Consider the following 15,461-nt stretch of genomic DNA (forward strand, 5'->3'; position numbering starts at 1 on the left):
TAGGATTTTCTTGGCAAAGATACTTAATTAACATTTTCTTCTAGGAGACCTAGACAAGCAGGGTTAAGAGACTTGCCTAGGGTTACCCAGTTAATAAGTGTCTGAAGGCTTGATTTTGAACTCAGGTCCTCCTGCAAACAGACTAGAACTTTATACACTTTGCCACTTAGCTAACTTTATCAGAGATTTATGATACAATTTTTTTTTTCCAACTGACACTCGTTCTTCTTATCTTAGTTGCAAAGACTTTGTAAGTAAAAGCATTTCAGTTTCATGTAATCTAAATTACATATCCCTCATGACTATCTCTATCTTTGGTTTGGTTAAGATTTTTCCTCCAGTCACAATTGTGAAAGGTAACTTACTTTGTTCTCTTCAAAAAAAATTTTGGGGGGCAGCTAGCTGGCACAGTAGATAGAGCACTGGTCCTGGAGTCAGAAGGACCTGAGCTTTTAAATCTGGCCTCAGACCCTTAATAATTACTAGCTATGTGACCTTGCTCAAGTCATTTAAGCCCATTGCCTTGCAAAAACCAAAACAAATCAATAAATTTTAATGGTTTGATTTTTAATATTTAAGTCATGTATATATATTTCAAGTTCATATGATATAAGAACTTGATCAAAACTAATTTCTGTCAAACGACTCTCTAGAATTCATGGGATCACATATTTGGAAGTAGAGGGGACCTTAGAGGTTGTTAAATACAATTTGGCCATTTCATAAGTGGTATAACTGAGAAGTTAAATGACTTCTCTAGGGACTGCAAGAAGCAAGGATCTGAGGTAGGATTTGAATCCAAATCTCTGACTCCACATTTTAATTTTATCTGAAATATTTGAAATACAGATGCTGCCACTATTGACTTTGGGAATTTCTTCCTCAAGTAATTTATAGTCCAGTATTTATGAAATACTGGATACTGAGTTGTTTCTGATTCTTAATAGTATTAGTCTGCTGATCTAATTTTCTAATTTTTTAAACCAATATCATTTGGTATTGATGTTTAACACTTTGTAATGTAATTGGAGATCTGGATCTCTTATTATTTGGAAGGGGGCCTTTTTTTAGTTAGGGTTTAATGAAGTATGTAAATTCTATGAAAGAAAAAACAGGCCTCAGTGGGCAAAGATTATTTTGCTTGTGTGACTAGCCCATGTTTCCTTTGATATGTACCCAAAGGTCATTTGTTCTATCAGGAGTTCCCAGTGAAGTAACTCTGCATAAGAACTTGTCCTGCTGATAAACAAATTGTAGAGGAAATTAATTGGCACAGGAGCTCAATATATTCTGTGGGCTCACATTCTTATGCCAGCACCTTCATTTTCTATTTTTCTATTCTTTAGCTAGTGTAATGGATATTCTGTAGTGTGCAGAATCTGAAATCAGGAAGACCTGAGTTCAAATTCTACCTGTGTGATCCTGGGCAAGGCATTTATCCTTTTCAAGTCTCAGTTTTTTCATGTGTAAATGATAGCACCTGTCATTCAAGACTGTTATGAGAATTAAGAGATAAGGTTTGTAAAGTGCTTTCAAAACCTTAAAATACTATACAAATGTCTCCATAGGGGTGGGGTGGAGTTTGAGACTATTTTGGCTCTCCCTTGCCCTTTCCTCAGTCTTCAGGGCAATGGTTCAACTAGGCTTCCCTCCATGCCCACTCCTCTCCTTTTAGGGGAATACATTAAATGAAATGTTTCAATCGGGTGCCATTTTCATCATGGTTTAGTGATTACAATCTCTTGTATTTTACAGAGCACCTTTCTCTAAAGTGATCACTCACAGACTTCACAGATGGCATTCCATTCATCCTAATGATACATCTGTGAGTTGGAAAAAGAGAATGGAATGGTAGCTAAATGTTTACTGTGCCAGGTTCTCTCAGAAAAAAGCTTCATCCTGGGTAACTTTTGAAGCCCAGTTGATACCTTTTAAAGTACAATTTAGTGCCCCAAGGAAATCTTGGGTGAAGAAAAAGTAGTTGAGGGGACCAAGTGCTTGCCTCTTATGACCTTGCATCTATATTTGATAAACATCTGACTTTTCTCATCTTCTCTATATCCTTTTCATCCCCATCTTTCTTCTTGTGAGCTAGGATGGAAGTAAAGGGCAACACAAATTTATTTTTCTTTTAAAATAAAGATAATGATGATACATGATAATTGCTAGTATTTATATAGTGCCTTAAGGTTTGAAAAAACTTTTTATATGTTGTCTCTTTGTGTTGGGTAATAAGAATCACCCATTTACCTCTATCAAGATTGAAAGCTCTTCTAAGTCAGGATCCATGTCTTATATTTTTTGACTATCCATGTCATACAGAGTAAGGTACATAGTAAATATTCAAAAAATATCGATTGACTCATTGGTTGAAGGTCACCCACTAAATTTGTGTCAAAGGCACTAGGCCACTGGTTTCCTGTCTATTACCCAATCCATCTAAACAGTACAAATTTCAAAGGTCAAGAAAAGAATGAGATATGAGTTAGTTCATTGCTCTTGGTCTCATTTCATTTATCCAATAAGAAACTTTTAGGCTCTTCTCCAATGGTCAGTCAACCCCCAAACCACACCCAGAGAAAGGCCCCTGGTAGGAAGTTATTCAGGACCAGTCACTATATAAATCCCCCAAGGAGATCAAAGAAAATAGCAATGTCATGTCCAATTCCATCTCCCTTCACCCTTGGAGATCTTCTTTCTGATGCAATTTACAGACTGTGATCAGCCCAATACTTGTCACAATGTCTTTGGAGGATGATCTTCACACACTTATTGTTATGGCAACCATCAATAATATTAATAAAATTCTGCCTGGCTGATTCCAATGAATCGGACATATAAACATAGACAAGAATAGCTACCTCAGATGTTAACATTGAAACAACATAAGCATAACAGTCTGTACAATGGAATGTACTTTTTTGAGTTGGAGGCTGGTTCTTGCCTTCCATTCCACCCCAGCAGCCACATCTGTCCTTATGATTAAAACTGCCATTGACTTCAAAGAGAGCTTCATATACAGGAAAAGGAGATTCCTCTTGGTGTCAAAGGGCAAGGGCCTTCATAGACCTCAAGAATATGAAAGAAAAGAAACAGCCTATGAGTTCAAAATATTTTGCTTTCTAAACAAGATCTGAGTTCCATGTCTGGCAGTGGTAATTTCTTCTCTATTGGTTCATTGTCAACCCCATCATTATAAATGCTCTGTTTAATAAATGCTTTCTGTGCATGGTACAACATTGGCTGCTACATGTTTCCAGTTGGTCATCACATGGAAATAGCAATTTGGAAACACTATCTGTGGGTGCCTTGTGCTTTGACCAAACCAATATCTTTGGAGGATATGTGGGTTTTTTTGAGGTATGGACAAATGATGGCCTCTTTTTTAATATCACTAATGAGAATCAACAAATATATTGTGATTGCATTTAGATTAGGAGGTGTATGTAGCACTAACTGGTGACACATCACTAGAGGTTCATTTTACCTAAATGCATCCAGGGCCATTTCCAATTATTCTGACCCATATCTGGTTCTAGAGGTGAAAGTAGGTCGATACATGATATGGCATCACTTTTTATGGTCATCTTTGAGAATGAAGGGTAGACGGCAGTAATTCAGCTTGTAAGCTTTACTGAATGGATCGGAACCACTGAATCATAAAGTTGGAATGTTAGAAATCATGTTGTCGATTCACTGATTACAAAGTTGAAAAGAATTAAGCCAAGGACAGATCATTAGGCCACTTCTCCATGTAGATACCAGAATATCCATCAGTATTTTTTGGATTTAGTCAGTCAGTCAACCAATTCTGAACCAAAGTATTTGTACCATTAACCAATTCAAATCTATCTATCTTTTTCATAAGGGTAAAAAATCAAGATTTTTGCTAAATGCCTTTTTTGAAATCTAGAAATCTATTTCTAAGCTATTTTAGGTCTAGGAACTGGGCTGAAATAGGGAATGTAATTAGTCTAGCATAGTAATGATGTTCTTATTAATTCTTAATAAATCAATACTGGCATTCAGGGATGACCTCTTTTCTTTATAAGTGCTCACAAATTGTCTCTTCAGCAATCTGTTTTATATTTTACAAGGAATAGAAGGAAGGCAGTTTGCTATACTTTAGAATCAAGAATCCATGTTCTGTCCTTCACTTTGAAAAATAAGATGATCTGAACTTGTTTTTGGCCTTATAACATTGCTCTTCATATCCTTAGAAGTCACTAATAACTCAGTATAATAACTGGAATTCATCTGGCCAGGGGATATGAAATAATTTATGACAATCATTTGGACAATAAAGGGGCCTAATCTGCTCCCCCATCTTCAGTCTTTTCACTTTCATTCTGGGAAGCAGCATAGTGCTGTGGACAGAGTATACATAGAATTAGGAGATCCTCAATGCAAATCCCTACTCTGCAAGTTACTATCTATGTGATCTGGGGCAAGTCATTTAATTTATATGGACCTCAATTTCATTAACTGCAAAATAAATGTAAAATAAAAAGCTATGATTCTATTAATTTTGTCCTAACCATCTAAGTCCTCTCCTAAACCTTTCACTTTCATTGACACAATCAAGTTCTAAATTAGTGTTATGAACCAGACTATGCTCTTCATTTTCAATATTTAAGTCTAAAACAATGTTTCAGTCTTAAAAGTCATTTCACATTCTCTACATGCTTTATCTTTCTTGCCTCTATTTCCTCTTTTTCTCTCTCCATTCATTCCATCAGTTAGCTTCTCAGCACATATAACTCCTCACAAAGGGGTGCCCCTTTTCTGATGTCATGAAATTTTCTGAGCATTCCATGCCTTTAAGGATTCTATTTCTCTCTGTGTATCTTCTTTTGGTTCCAAATTCCTGCCTATGGGTTCTATGGGGACTTGACACAGATTCCTCATACTGTGTGTCAGGCTTCAACTTTGCAAACTCCCTTTCCTTCATATTTCAACAGCATATGAAACTGTTACTTTTTTCCACTGAGAATTCCAAATACAAAAATATATATAATTTCATCTGTAATATGTCAGATATATCCTGATCGGTTGTAGAAATTTATAGATACAGCTTTCTGGTAGTATGGAAATATACCTTTGGAATCTAGGCCCCTTCAGAGAGTCTATATTATGAGGAGTTTATATACTTAGAGTAACTCTTTTGAATTCTCTTTTGTTCCAATCTCTAAGAGGGAAAATGAAATAGAATTATGTCTATTTGATTCCTCAAAAATCTCTGCTCTACAATTTTAGGAGTTCAGAAGGAAAGTAACTTCCATAAATGCTTTTGGAACTCTTGGCTTTCATTCAAACAACTTGGTCCTTTCTCATCAAAGATTAACTATACACAAAAACAGCCCATTTTGTGAATAGCAAGTAGATAGAAAGCTGAAAGTGAAGAATTTGTATAGAGTAGAAAACACCAGAAAATACATAAATCAATGAGTTTTGATGGAAGTGAGATATGAACTCAGCTCAAACCAAGAAGAAACTCTCCTTTCTTCTAAGGTGAGATTCTCTTCCATCTAAATCCCTCAGGCATTGAGCTAGAAATCAGGGACAACTGACAAACCCTCTACAACTGCAGCTTTCCAAGTATTTCTCTCTCTCCTCTCCCTAGAGTGTTTCCTGTCCATGAGTCTTTTCTGAAGACTTTTTGGAACTAACTACTCTTATTTCTCATCACCAAAAACTCTAGCTTGGACTCTGTCTTTTTGCCAGGTATGGGTGTCACTTGAGTATATTTAGTGCCTCAGCCTCCATTATAATACCAGTTTCAAGTTAATCAGCTATTCTTTTCTACTTTCCTCCTCCCCACCTCCCCACCCCAACATCTTGAGTTGAGAAGTAGGATTATGTCCTAGAAAGCATGGAATCAGGAGAAAATGGAATCTAGTTCTAGCTCTAGCTACCTACTAGCTGTTTGCCCTTGGACAGGCCATTTAATCTGAAGCCTAAACAAGGCATTTGTTAGACACTAGAAAGATCTTAAATTGAACCATTCCTGCAAATTTTTGAGATCATTGCAAAGCATTAAGCTTGAATTTTTATTGGAGAAAAACTGAGAGAACCTATTACAAACATGAACTTGCTTCCTTTTTTTTTTTTTTTTGCAAGGCAGTGGGGTTAATTGGCTTGCCCAAAGCCACACATCTAGGTAATTATTAAGTGTCTGAGGCTAGATTTCAACTCAGGTACTCCTGACTCCAGGGCCAGTGCTCTATCCACTGCGCCACTTAGCTGCCCCAACTTGCTTCCTTTTAGAGAGGATTGGGTACCCAAGTGGTCCTTCCAGAGAGCCTTATAACCCATTAGGAAAGGAGGAATAAGGATCAGTTGTTGGGAAATCTGGAACATGGAAGGAGAAGTGTGGTACTACAGAGAATCATGTTGGGAAGAACAACCTTGACCTAACACTGCTCTGGTTTTGTGTTATAATGCCCAAAGTATTATTTGTCTCCCAGCAAAATTGAGTTTTTTTCCTCTTGTGAGAAAGCAAGGTACCAAGATTAGTACTATAAGTTTGGAAGACTATATAGATATCTGCTTAGATGAAGACTCAACAGAAAGCAGGACTCTCAAGGAAACTAGCTTTTTCCCTTCTCCCTGGGATTAAAAAAGTTTGAGTATTTCTTTGGGAGGTATGGGTCTTTAGAAAAATATAATTTCCTCAGAAATTTCCAAGTGAAATCATGGCTGGGGGCATGAGCCAAAGAGGATTTAGAAAGAAGCCTCTAGAAGTCTTTAGAGGATTGAAATTAGTCTTTATAGCACAATGCTTTGGTTATTGGCAATAGATTACAGAAAATATCCGTTAATTTCATTTCTACTATCTCCCTGGTGCATTCTGGCAACTGGTTGTATGATTGACTGTAGCACTATTTTCAGTCTATATTTGCCTATCTAGTGCCTGTGTTCGTTTGTATTTGGTCTCTTTGTGCTAGGTGCTAGGTCCTATAAAATGTCCATAATAGAACCTAACCTGTTTATTTCCTAAAGTTGTGAGAATGAAATAAAATCTCTATGAACTCCTTTGTGAAGTATATAGTGATAAACTAATACCCAGTATTATTACCTTCATGTTATCCAACTGAATTGAGTTTTTTCCTTGTTCAGTAAATAGAATAATTTTCAAAAAACAAAATTAAACTGACTGGCTCTATTGGCACCAATGCTAAGAATACCAAAACTTTCCTTTGACTTTGGGTTCTTAGGTAAAGTTGCTGCTCAGGCTTAGTCATATACAGTATGGTATTGTTGCTCAATACATGTATGTATGTCTTGGCTCCCCAACTTGATCATTAAAGCCTATGTTTTATAGATATAGAATTCTCTATTTCCTAAGTGTGTGTCTAGCTCCTTTCTTAGAAATCTCCACTTCTTAGAAATCCTATTTTATTTCAGCTCAGTGACATTCCACCTTCTAGGAAAGCCTTGTATGATCCTCTCAGTAGTTAATGCATTCTCTGTATTTCAAGTATCTTAGCTTTAGGTAACCCCAACTTTCCTTCTAATATTTCCTCTCTGTTAGTTACCTCTGACTTTCAAGAATCTCAAAAAAAGGTGATTGTTTATCACAAAGCTCCATTTAAAAAAAAACTATTTCTCCATAAAAAAGTGACAACATAGTAAAGCAAAGGGCATTACTTAAAATAGAATACTAGGGAAGGGGACAGTGGACAGAATGCCAGGCCTGGAATCAGAAAGACCTGAGTTCATATCTGGTCTCAGACACTAACTGTATGACCCTAAGCAAGTCACTTAACCCTGTTTGCCTCAGTTTTCCCACTTATAGGTGAGCTGGAGAACAAAATGACAAATCACTCCAATATGGGCCAAGAAAACCCCCAAAGTTGGGGGGGGGGGTCAGCTAGGTGGCACAGTGAATACAGCACTGGACTCTGGAGTCAGGAGGACCTGAGTTCAAATCCGACCTCAGGCACTTAATAATTACCTAGCTATGTGACCTTGGGCAAGTCACTTAACCCTATTCCCTTGCAAAAAAAGCAAAAAAAAAAAAGAAAAAGAAAACCATAAAAGTGGTCAGAAGAGTCGAACTTGTCTGAAAACTACAAAGAAGTCACCCATTTTTTAAGGATGCAACTTGCCTTGGCCTCTGAAGACTGGAAACTACCATTTCCCATTTTTTTATTCCTCCAATCTTTCCATTTACATCACAATGGGACTGGAGGGGATATAGCCAGTTTCTATCATTCATGAGTTATTTAGGGAAGCTGATATAAAAAACTATATAAAATATATAAAAATGTATAAAAAGTATAGATCATTTCTTTCCCCTTTAATCTTCTTGCTAAAGATCCTCTCTCTCCCTTGATTTTTTCCCATCCCCCCCTTCTCTTATTCCTCTTCCTCCTTTTGACCCTCAACTCCTCTCCCTATATCAATTATTCCATCCTGGTTTCTAACCTAAATCCATCTAGCCAGAATCTGTGATATGGGAACAACATTGTCACCTACCTGAACCCACACTGAATTCCCTGTGAAATGTAATTCTCAAATACAATATAGTACTTGGGACACTTAAACATACCCTGTTTTATACTTATTCATCTGTGTACATAATATGTGTCTCCTTTCCTCACACCCAGGTGAATATAAGCTCTTTGAGAATGTGCATTCTGGTTTTTGACTTTCTTTGTTCAGACCTCAGCACAGTGTCTGGTACTGCTTAATTAATACTTATTAAATTGAATCAAGAATAAGATTTATTTGAACAAGAACTCTCTGTATAGTAGTATTGTGATGGTCTAATAGTCTCTGCTTCAAAAGGTCCTATTCAGGCTCCTACTTAGAACAGTGATGGACTCAGGCTACAGGACACATATATATGTTTTCACATTTGGTCAATGCAGAATCTGCTGTGCTTGACTGTACATATTGGTTCAATGGCTTCTGATCCTTTTACTACCATCCTGTTGCCCTCTTATAGATATGCTCTAATTTGGCAACATTTTACCTAGAAAACAGAACCTAGAACACTCCATTTTTTTGACAAAGTATAATAATAACATCACTTCCCTCATTTGGAACTGTATGCCTCCCTGAATATAGTTTAAGACTTTTGGTCTCCCTTTTAGCCCTTGTCTAGTGTTGAGCCCTTTGTAGGTATTGTAGGAATATTTATTGAATGAATTGTTGATCACTTCTGGAACCTGCCTTTGGGGCTGTGGAATTGCCTTAAACATAAACACATGCAGAAGTACCTCCTGGTCATGTTTAGTGACAGCCACAGATTTCCGAGGGCCGGCATTTCACACATACCGAAGGGGTGGGCCAGTGCCTAGTGGTGTGAGTAGTTTGGTTGTGGTTTACACTTTTGTAGTGGTTGTCATTCAGCCTCTCACTAGGATCCAGAGTTCCTGCCTTGGGGCCCAGCATTCCAGGCACAGTCCAGAGTGCTGAGCAGAGTCTCTGGCTCTATAATAACCAGGAAAGGGACTTTCAAGTTGCCCACAGAGCATTCCTCTCCCTGAATAGGCTGAGGTAGGGGTCTTGGTCATTAGCTTTGGCATCATCCAATGTGTCTCATGGTTTCATTCCTTGAGCATTTCACCACCAGTCCTTTGCAAAGGTCCTAACTCTGTGGTAACATGAACTGACTGTGATGTGTTTAACATCTCAAGTTTTTGGCAAAATGAAGAAATTCCTCTGAGGATGACTGTGGCTCATTGTCAGAGATAATCCTTTCAGGAATTCCATGGCTGGCAAAGGTGGCCTTCAATTTGTGGGCTTTTGTGGTAAATGGGTATTGTTCAGGCTCTCCAATTCAGAGATTTTATTGTAGTTAGCCACACTAATGATAGAGTCTGCATTATTCCATTTTCCAGATAAACAGATTGGTGCCAATGGTCTGCTGTGGTCTGGTTGAGGCGGCATGGGGTATTGTTAATATATTTTTTTTCATTCCCCATACACCTTTCAAGTGAGATTCAAAGACTGAATCCCAAATGGATGGGATTGGGATATTTGTAGATAAGTCAATCAATTTGTTCCCAGTCAAAAGAAAGTACCCTGGCTATCTCCATTTTCTCTGCTTGTGGATCTATTCTAGATTTCAGAAAATCATTGCCAGTAGAATTATAAGGGAATTTAAGGAGTTTTCTTTCTATCACTTTTGCATTGTAAAAAAGAGGAGACCAATGCTCTGGGAGATTCAGTGACTTGGCTAAGGTCACTCAGCTAATCCATGACAAATCTGAATTAGAACCTGTCTTCACATTCACAATACAGTGCTTTCCCTGTGTCTTCTTTGCTTAACTCCTCTTTTATTAGGACTTAAAAGGACTTTTCCAACTTTGGTACTCTATTACTGCCTACTTCATGTAATTACATTACAACTATTTTCTATTTCTTAGCCAAATCAAAGTTAATATGACCTCTTCTTATCCAGAATCCAAACAAGTAGGAAGTTAAAAAAAAACTTGCCCTTCTCCCATATTTTTATATCTGGACTCCAGTTTTATGAGAAAATTATAAATGAGGTATAAGCTAATAGAGATTTATTTTAAAATAGTTTAAATTGTTTAGAGTTTAGAGTTTCATATAACTTCAACCCATGTTCCAGATCAAGAGTCAGAGGCTCTGAGTTCAAATGTTAGTTCTGCCATTTATTATTTGTGTGACCTTGGAAAAGTTACTTGATCTATTTGGCTCAGAGTTTACTAATTTTAAAATAAAGGGATTGTATTAGATGACCTTTACTATGTGATCTACCTTTAAATCCATGATCCTCATCAGGAATACTTCTTTTTATTCAAGATTCATCTCAAGTATCATTTTCTCTACGAATTCTTTTTTGACCCCTCCGCTGTAAATGCTTGATTCTCCACAAATTACCTCATTTTCTACTTCTCCGGGAATTTACATCATCTCCCTCAGTAGACTATAAGCTCCTTGAGGATTAGTTCTGTATTATTTTTGTTTCTATATCTTCAACCAAGACCAGAGTAGAAACTTAAATGTGTTGAATTCAAATAATAAGAAAATAATGATCACAATAGCTCAATTTTATTTAGCCCTTATGGGTTTGTCAGTTAGTAACATTATCATCTTCCTGAATTTAAAATTCAGTCTCAGACACTGATTATTTGTATGAACCTGGGCAAGTCACTTAACCTTGTTTGCCTCATTTTTTCATCTATAAGATGAATTAGAGAAGGAAATGGGAAGCCATTTCAGTATCTTTTCTAAGAAAACACCAAAATAGGATCACAAAGAATCATACTTGACTGAAATGTCTAAACACTATGTGCTAGGCACTGTGCTAAGTGGTGGGAATACAAAATCAAAAAAATTAAATAATCCCTTCCCTCAGGAGCTATATTTATGAAGTAACATTGTTGCAGAGCATTTTCAAGGTGGGGGCATTAGCATTTGGAAGGGAAGGTTTTCTTCATCTTTTTTTTTCTTTTTGGTATGATTAATCTATTTAAGGTTAGCAATAACCAATAAATTGAAGTCAATGCTCTTTCTCAGTCACCAAAACTCTGCATGAGTGTCTCAGGACTCTTTAAATCTAATTTCTTCCTAACAGTATGTCACCATGACCTTACTTGACAAATGAAAAGTTATCAAGATTGGTAGGTGGGTAGGAAAGACAATAGAGATTACTCTTAAGTCAAGGGGAGGACATCTTTTAGGTGAGATTTGAGGCAAGGCTAAGAAATTTTTACACCTTGGGCAGGTCCTGAGAACTGTGACCATTTCATAGAATAGAGAAAAAGGGTCTCTGACAAAAACATGAAACACTCAATCCATTAATGAGCAATTACTAAGAGTTCACAAGATTATTATTACTATTATTATTATTATTATTATACTTTTATAGACACAGAAATATAACTACATTTGTATTTATCCCACCCTCCCCTTAATTCAGAGAGTAAGTGCCTAGGATCATAGGACAATAAAAAATCTAAGGCTGGATTTGAATCAGTCTGTCAAGCTCTAAATTTAGTGCTCCAGCCCCTCGACCAGGATACTTTGAAATATTAAAATCACTGCCCAAATGCAAGGTAGGATGACTTGTTTTGGCTATTGCTTTTACTCACTGGCATTTTGATCTGGATGAAGTTGTATGTTTTTATGGGGGTCTGGAGAAGGATAAAATGATTGGATAAGAGAAGGAGGAAAGGAAAGTGAGGGAAGACAAGTCTGTTTCATTGGTCAACAGTGTTCCTACTATATAAGAACTATGCATTTCAAGGCTACAGCCAGGCAGGTTGTAATTGATAATACAATTTATCTAATTTTCAAAAAATCTGTTAAAGGCAGATTGTTTTTAAATCTCTCATTAAGTTATCTTGGATTCAGTATCTCAAAGCTTCCCTCCTGGACAGCTAGGAGGATAAGGAAAGCAATTTTCTCACCATCATTTTTCTGTTGGATGTCATGGCAATGATAACAATAATGAATATACATACAGTTTTTTAAGGTTTAATACTTTCCTCACAAGGTCCCCATGAAGTAGATAGTACAAAGTTTTTGTTTTTAATCTTTTTTTCTGTGGTTATTTTTTTTAATACTGAACCATGATTTCATGCATGTAGAATAATCCTTATGTGAAAATTTCATAGATAAAAGTTGTCTTTAATTTATTATATTAGGAAGTTGAACAAGATTTTGTGTGGCAATGTCAGAAATAGGGCCTGAACCCAGTTCTTCCTGATGCTAGTTCTATTCACTCTTCCATATTTAGATCTCTTATGAGAACTATTACCCTCATTTATAGATGAGAAAACTGAGGCCCAGAGGTGGTATATCATGTTGAGAATCTAGAAGGACTGCAATTTGGAACAGATATGAATATTTAGAAACTTCCTCAAGTTACCTCTAATATTCTAGAATTGTAAGGAGGAAAAAGAAAACATATTTAACACCCCCAACCCCCAATTCCTGCAAAACTTTGCTGTTCTCCTTTGAGTCTTGTTGCTGCCTACACATCCATATTGCAGTGCAGCCTGTTCCACTCAGTTGATTGGGACAACCATGCGCCATTGCGGAGAATGTGGTCCCTATGGGAGACAGAGTTTCATCTTGTCTTTGGTAATTTCATCAATGAAACAGCTTACCATGTTAAAAGCTAGTCCTGTTGAGGCGAAGTAATTCCTCCTGGGCAATGTCCTTGTATTCTGGGGAGCTACCATCAGATGAATATCTATTGCAAGTAATTTCAGTTCAAATGGAGAAGTTCCCTTTAAATCTGAGAGAAGCAAAGTCTGCAGCAAGGATGGTTCACATTTCTCTATTGATATGAGGTTTACAGGGGCGTTTCTTCCAACAATCCATAGAGCAAATATTATCTTCCTTTTATGATTGAAGAAACTCAGAGATGTTGAATAGTTAGTATGTGTGAAAGGCAGAATGAAATCCCAGTATAATGACTCAAGGTAGAAGGATACAGAGGAAGGGACCAATGCATTTGGAATCAGAGAATTTGAGACTCAGTCTTGACTTGCTACTTCTTATGTCTCTTGTTTGTCCTTCATTCTCAAAGAAGACCATTGACATTAGGGAGGTGATGCCATGAAAAACTCAGGAACTGGATTTGATGAGGTGGAACTGTGCTAAGTCATCAGTCTCACTTTCTCTTCCAAAACCATCTGGGTCCAATAGAAAGATGTGAATCTAGCTGGACTGGAGATGACACTGGAAATGAGGCAAACAGGGTTGACTTGACCAAGGTCACACAGTAAGTGTCAAGTGTCTGAGTTTGGATTCAAACTCCCATTGTCCTGTCTCCAAGGCAAGTGGTCTATCCACTGTGCCACTTCTTATCTCTATGACTCTGGAGAAGAGACTTTACTCAGAGGGCCTCCCATTTCAGTTTGTAAAGCTAGAGACTTGGAAATTAACTTACCTTTTGGCTCTAAATGCCACTCCTGTGCCATCCTGATAACTCATCGTATATGAAAGTCAGCACTGTTTACACAGACACACACACATACACACATACATATATATTATATTTTTATATATATTATTGTAATTATCACGTACATATATACAAGGCACATATATCTATACATATATGAATATGTATCTATCTCTATATTTCTCTCTCTCTCTCTCTATCTCTCCCTTTACTAGGAAATAGAATACAAATTAACTTTTTTTTATACCCAAAATCATGCTTCTCAGGGCAGCTAGGTGGCACAGTGGATAGAGTACCAGCCCTGGAATTAGGAGTGCCTGAGTTCAAATCTGACCTCAGACACTTAATAATTACCTAGCTGTGTGGCCTTAGGCAAGCCACTTAACCCCATTTGCCTTGCAAAAACCTAAAAAAAGAATCACGCTTCTCAATTATAGCAAAAGTTAAAAAAAAGACAAAATCCTAGCTTACATTGACTAAATCATCCCTATGCAGATGGCTCCTAAATCTACTTTCTCTTCTGACCTCCAGGCTCCCATTACTAACTGACTATCAGACATTCAAAGTTTATATCTTGTATTCATCTCAAACTTGACATGTACAAAACAGAATTCATTAGCTTTCCCTCCAAATCTTTCCCCCTCTTAAATTTCCCATTTCTACAATACTTTTAGTACATAGGTGTACAATATTGGCATCATCCTGGACTTCTCAGTCTTATTCATCCAATCAGTTGCTAAATCTTATTATTTCTCTTTTCACAGCATCTTGCTCATTTTTCTCATTCTCTCCAGTTATATAGCCAGCTAGTTCAGGCCTTCATCTTTTAAAGGTTGGACTATTGTTGTAAGCTCTTAATTGGATCCCTGCCTCTAGTCTCTCCCCACTCCAGTGTATCCTCCATATAGCTGTCAAAATGATTTTTCTCAAGTAAAAGTCTACTCATGTTATGTCAAAACTTAATGAAATCCAAATGCTCCATTTTGTCAAATAGAAACAACCTCTTGCTTGGTATTTAAAGATCTTTATTACCTGACCCCATCTTACTGTTCCAAGTTTCTTAAACATTTCTCCACTCCAAGAAATCTATGATTATTTTCCTCACAATCCCTCACATAGGACATTCCATATTTCATTTCTGTCTTTGCACCTTCTCTTCTCGCATTACTGAAAAACACTCTCATCTCCACCTCTGCCTCTCAGAATCCTTGTTTTCTTTTGAAACTTAGCTCAAGCATCACCTTTGCATGATTCCTTTGCTACTTTTCTTTTCTCACCCATGGTAACCTCTACTTCAAGGTTGCCCTATATCTACCTTGCTTATGTTTTGTGAATCTACATATATGGCTGCTGTTCTCCTTACCCTAAGAATTTCAGTTCTTTGAGGATAGGATCTATTTTAGTCTTGATTCTATTTTTCCATAGCCCAGCACTGTGACTATGACACATTAGACTCTTAAGAAATACTTATTGGTTGATTGATTGACCACTAGTGCTCTAAGTATAGGCTTGGACCAAAGGTTGTTTCTCCAGGATCTCATTCCAAGTCTAGAGGAAATATTGG

This window comes from Macrotis lagotis, chromosome 2, assembly GCF_037893015.1.
Source record: "Macrotis lagotis isolate mMagLag1 chromosome 2, bilby.v1.9.chrom.fasta, whole genome shotgun sequence".
In the NCBI taxonomy this organism is placed as follows: Eukaryota; Metazoa; Chordata; class Mammalia; order Peramelemorphia; family Peramelidae; genus Macrotis; species Macrotis lagotis.